At 39.6% G+C, this 6,099-nt stretch overlaps 1 protein-coding gene across 1 annotated transcript in view; it reads left to right on the top strand.

The window, feature by feature from the left end:
* Positions 1-1,402: 1,402 nt before the first annotated feature.
* TESPA1 (thymocyte expressed, positive selection associated 1) overlaps positions 1,403-6,099 on the top strand; it is a 33,170-nt gene continuing 28,473 nt past the window's right edge. The window contains exon 1 of the mRNA XM_077110938.1: positions 1,403-2,140. The gene's annotated coding sequence lies outside the window, so the exon portion shown is untranslated. The remainder of the gene's footprint in view (positions 2,141-6,099) is intronic.

Below are 6,099 nucleotides of genomic sequence, written 5' to 3'. Positions count from 1 at the left end.
TTTAGTAAATGTTATAAAGAGAGCGCCTTGGAATTACACACTGCTCATGCGATGAGGCATTAAACAGCTGAATCACATAGGCAAAGGAGAGCTAACTCATTATCCCATTTATCCTAAAGTTTTGGCTGTTGTTGTTTTTTAACCAAGAGGAAAAAATGAACAAAATCAGATAAAAACCTGGAATCTTGAACTGCCTCTAGTACATAAAGGACAATTGTTTATGTTTTTAGGAAGCACATGGAAGCACGTATGATCAGAGAATTTACAATGACAAAGATACAGAGGCATTTAATGTTTACAGGGGATGGAGGACGAGTAGACTTAGAGAGATGCTATCACACACCTGGGCGAGAAGACAAAGGCAGAGGCCACCTGGGCTTCTTCTCTTCCTAGGAACTGTATAGTTTTCACCCTTGTCTTAGAATAGATGCTTGTAAAAATAATGATAATAAAAGAAAAATGGTCACTTTCTTTTCAAAAAATCGCAAATAGCAATTTTCTTTTATTTTTATTAACAATGTTTAGAAATCTAATTGTGAATCTGGCTTCTTTAATGATGAAGTAATTTTACTGATCCAGCAACAAAGGATTAAAAAGAATTTTAAGAGTTCTATCAACAACTCTTATGGAGTTTTAGAAGGAAATTTGTATAGAAAAGAATAATGATAAAGAGAACTAGGGGGTGGTTCTGGGTTTGGTTTTTATTTGTTGACTTTGAGGTAATTCTTTAAAAGCACATGTTTAGTGCCTAGTATATAATGGAAATCCATTAAGCATTTTCATTCCTCCTTGTAAATAAATGTCCACTCTGTGTGAGAAAGAAAGCAACTTAGAGAGAGAGACAGAGAAAGAGACAGACAGACAGAATCATTGTTTTTCTCATACTTGAAGAAAGTAATGTTTAGAGAACTTAAATAGTTTGCAGAGCCATGAATTTTTAGGCTTGTTTCCGCTATATTGTAGCTATACTGCGAATATCCAATGGAGCTGTCCTATTAGTTGGAAACGGAGTTTGGGAACATGGCAAAAAGAGATTCAACTGTAGTTAAGGCCATCTAATTAGGACAAAGAGAAGAAACATGAATATTAGTCATATTTAGGACATAGAGGAGTGTCTTGTAAGATTAATGTTGCAATAGATATTTATAAATCAGTGATTCAAGGAAGGACACAGAATAGTATCTACAAAGAAGAACGGGAGGCTACCTAGTATGGTACAACATCAAATAGACCAAGAGATGAGAGAATATTAGGGAATATTGGAGAAGTGGGGAGAGGGAGGGTCAATGACGTTGAATTCTATCCACGTGTGAAAGGGATTGAGATGAGGAAAAAGCTTTTAATGTTTCTTAGGTCTTTTTGGAGCTAAAAGCCAAGAAATCTAAGCTATCTCCAGGGTGTAACAGATTTTTAACAGTCCAGCTTGAACAAACAATCTTTTAGTAGAATAAAAAAAAAATACCTTTGAAGTGGTTTGAATATAAAAACAAGGTGTTAAGAAGTCAACCCAGAAAAAAGTTACCTACAATGGCACAACGTGTATGAAAACAAGCTTCTGGGGACTTAACCAAAGTTTGAAAGCATTATGAAAACAGATCCTCTTTGGCTCAGAGCCCTCGCAAGGGTGTGATAGGGCTTCTCTGAGGTAAATGTGAGATCATTTTTGAGGGAAGAACTTTCCATTTGCAACACCTCTCCTGAGGGCAGAATACTTTATTTATAGCAGTGGGGATTCTAGTTGTGTGTTAGAAAGGCACACCTTTCCCTTAATAGGAAGAGATCTCCTATTGTTTTGGAAAGATCAAGGCAGCTCTCTGACTGGAAGGACTCCCTCGTCATGAGCTCAGAGACTTCAGAGAGTTTGTTCGTCCAGTCGGTCTCCTCAGCTAGAACAAAGGATGTGGCTGGGGTAGGAGGTGGGGACTGTGTACATGTGTGTAGATATGTATGCGTGTGTGTTTTCTCATTTCCGCTTCCCCTTTTTGAACCGGTGATAGCAGCTGAATGAGGGCAGAGAGAACGGCACAAAACAACATGATATTTTCTCACTGCCCTCAACTCTATTCCGGTACCCGGGAAGGGGCTCAGCCCAGCTTTGAGAACCATCGCACCTCGGATTCAGTTCCCACCCAACGGACAGGTGAGTACAACTTCCGCCTTAGTTTTAAGGCTCTGCTGTATGAGGATGATGCCAGGAAATAGGCAGAAGCAGAATCAGGCTATAAAGAAAAGGGAACAGTCAGGAGAAAGATTCTTACTCCCCTGACTTCAACCTTTAAAACATTCATGATCATGCCTTTTGGAACAGGGAGAGATTTCTTTCCCTTTTTAACTCACTATTACCTGAGAACTAATCTTTCTAAGATCATAAGATATAGATTCCCTTGATGGCCTAAATTAACTTTTAGAAATTTTTCTTACCTGAGATTTTGCCATATTCACTTTTGCTGTCATTTCAATTTGATTCTAACTTTTAAAGTTTCTCAAGGAGAAAAGCTTCTCAGATTCATTACTGACCCTATTCTAGTGTCCATAACTCTGACTCTGGGGAATACCAAGCATAAATCTGTTTTACTTTTTGTGGATATGAGCTTTTTCTTCAGAAAGTATAAACAAGTGTAGTTGAGATAAATTGCAACAAAATATATTGGGTTAGATATGAGAGAGCATTTGCACAGTTGGGCAATGCCAGAACAAATTAACCAGAAGATCTGAGGTAGATAACTACCTGTCAGGACTGGTTTTGGATTGTGCATCTTAGAGAGGGATATATGGACATGCTGACCTTTCAATGACCTATATAATACTTGGAGAGGGCTCTGTGTCCCTCCAGTACCATTCGTCTTCAGGGTAGCCAGGCTGAGCATGTCACCACCTACATGAGTTTTGGGGAGGGTGGAAACATTCTCCACACCGGGGTTTTCCCATACCTCTGCTCTATTGAGCTCACCAGTGGGTGGATAAGACGAGGTGGGTCTCAAGAGCAGACCAAAGGCGAGATAAGAAAGTTCCACTGAAGTGGTTTGATAAGACCCTGAGGGTTTTGGAAGAGATACCCAGGGAAGCCCTAGTGATTCTGTCTACTACAATGGCCCCTGGGTAGAGAGGCAAGGGGATTTTCTAGACCATTCAGAACAGTGCCTGGGATAGGAGGTTGGAAGTTGGAGACTTTCAACTTGTATGTTCCAGCTTCAAACTCAACAGTTGTTAAGCTTGTGTGGTTAGAGTTAAAGATCTCATGTGATTCTCCTGTATTATGAAGCATTACTTGGAAGAAGGGAAAGCCAGATTTATTATCTATCTCTACGTAATATTGCCAGAGATAACAAGTATAACAGGAGGAACAGGAGATCTAATGAGCGATTTTTTTTTAACCATGGTGCCCAAAGTTGTTTAGAAGTTGTTTACAATGACACTAATAACACTTTCTCATATCTCCTTTGGTCCTCCCAAAGTTAGAATGTAGTAGCCATGGAGACCCAACACAGTCATTTTTATTTCAAGGCTTCTAACTTAGATTTTAATAGAGAATGGAGAGGAAGTTTGGTGCTGGCCTAGGTTATGAGTCACAAGGTCTACTCTGGGTGGCTGTAAGGGAAAAAGATCACATATTTATTTCCATTTGTCAACTGATCACTGTTTTGTTTTCCACCAAAGGTACAAGACCAAGGTGGGATCTCCAGTAACCCTGAGCCTTGCCCCTACCCAAGCCTAATGCAGAACAATGTAAATTCAGATTATGGGTTGAGATTAGAAATCAATCAAATGGGCAGAGAGATGGGTAGGAGAAGAAGAGGGAGTGTGGATATGGTGAAAGTAAAAAGGAAAGAATAAAAATGAGTGCATGAGGGGAAAAAACTTTATTACCAAAGAAATAGGACTAAAGACTTAAAGATGTTAATTCATAGAATTAACTCACTGGTCAAGAAATCTGCTCACTTCTCCTCCCCTCCTGCTACTAGACTAATTTTCCTGTAAAACAATCCATATGAACTTCTGTTTCATATTCTTAATGAATATACTCATTCAGAGGAAAAAAATTTATGTTTCTTAATACTGAGAGCACAAGATTACTTTTCTTCAAATGTACAACGTCAATATGTCCTGCAGTGGTTTATTGGCCTTACATAAACTCATCCATATATTAGAGATGGAACTGAGGAAGAAATAGAAGGAGAGGAAAAAGACATCTCAGCTGATCTTCTTTCAATATTTGTGCAGCTAAACTTATTTGTGGAATTAAAACGGTAAACAAGGAGAAGAATAGGAGTTATACTGATTAATTGCCATATTTCTTGATATTATTTATCAACTACCATCCCCATCTTTCCTGAAATTCACTGAAACCTTGAATTACAGAAGTCCTAGAGACATCTCTTCACCCCTGCTCAAATTGTATACTCAGAATTGTATTCTGACAGTCTGCTAAACCGTGCTGACATGTAGCAGGGTTATAAATTAGGGAGATATTTCATACCTATGGAGAAATGTGAGTGCCTGTTACACACCCGGGGTGTGTGAAAAATGGGGTCAGGTGACCTGGCTTGAGGTGGAGTTTGTCCTATTGACAAACAGAAATGTTGTTTGTCCTGGGATTCCCCACAGCCCTTTGCATTGATCATGCTGTGTGTCTTTGCTGTGGATGTGGAAGGTCTTATGGGCCCCATAATGGAAACTCTGCTTCCTTTTACTATCCTCCCACGCTAGCTCTCACTACCCCCCTCCAATCCACAGGCATTGCTTGGGGCGTAGGCGCAATACAGATAGAGAAGAGAGGTCTGAGTACTTGACCCTGCGAAGAGGCCTAAGTACTGAAGACAAACCTGGAGCTGGGCCTTGGTAACCAAGAGGGGCAGGAGGAAAGTTTTGTGGTAAAAAGGAAGAAAACACAAATTTGAGACTCAGAAGTTTGCGTCGCTTTCATAACCACTAATACACTTTATGACCTCAGACATGCTCCCTTCTGTTTCTCTCTTTCCTTACCTCCCTCTCGCTCGCTTTCTTGTTCTCTCTTTCAGTTTCCTCAACTGCATAATGAGTGATCAGAACCAGATGATCTCGCTGATCTTTTTGGTCATTAGATAAGAATAAGGACCTGTTCGTTGCTTATTTCCCATCTTTATATAACAGCAACAACCTTCTTTCGCCATCTGAATTTTACATACTACTGTACCCAGCTGCTCACTCTTTGTTCCTACTTTCCATTTCCGGAAAATGTTCCAACTTTAGCTAATGACTTGGGCTGAGGGAGGTTTATTAATATTAATAGTTATCATTTAATAAACGTCCCCTAAGCACTAGGGACTTGATATACAGTACCTGATTTAGGTTTGGTGCATTATCTGTTCTACATATGTGTGTTCTAATTTGCTAGCTGCCAGAATGCAATATACTAGAAATGGAATGGCTTTTGAAAATGGGAATTTAGCAAGTTGTTTATAGTTCTAAGGCTGAGAAATGTCCCAATTAAAACAAGTCTATAGAAATGTCCAATCTAAGGCATCCAGGGAAAGATACCTTGGTTCAAGAAGGCCGATGAAGTTCAGGGTTTCTCTCTCAAGTGAGAAGGCACATGGTGAATAGGTTGAGGGTTTCTCTCTCATCTGGAAAGGCATGTGGCAAACATGACATCATCTGCTAGCTTTCTCTCCTGGTTTCCTTTCATGAAGCTCCTTGGGAGGCATTTTCCTTCTTCATTTCCAAAGGTCACTGGCTGGTGGACTCTCTGCTTCTCGTGGCTATGTCATTCTGCCCTCTTAGAAGCTCCCTTTCACCAGAATGTTTCCTCTTTTATAGGATTCCAGTAAACTAATCAAGACCCACCTGAATGGGTGGAGACATGTCTCTAATCCAGTTTAACAACGGCTCTTGATTGAGTCACATCTCCAGGCAGATGATCTAATTACAGATTCAAACATATAGTACAGAACAGGGATTAGAAGAAACGGCTGGATTTATAAAATGGGATTAGGATTAAAACGTGGCTTTTCTAGGGTACATACATCCTTTCAAACAGGTACATATGAGGAAACATAGGTATAGAGGAAATAAATAATTGTACCAAGGTATGTATCAGTAAATAAACAGGACTGGAATTCC

Source organism: Tamandua tetradactyla, chromosome 7, assembly GCF_023851605.1.
Source record: "Tamandua tetradactyla isolate mTamTet1 chromosome 7, mTamTet1.pri, whole genome shotgun sequence".
Taxonomy (NCBI): domain Eukaryota; kingdom Metazoa; phylum Chordata; class Mammalia; order Pilosa; family Myrmecophagidae; genus Tamandua; species Tamandua tetradactyla.
This window is presented reverse-complemented; position numbering and strand designations above follow the sequence as displayed.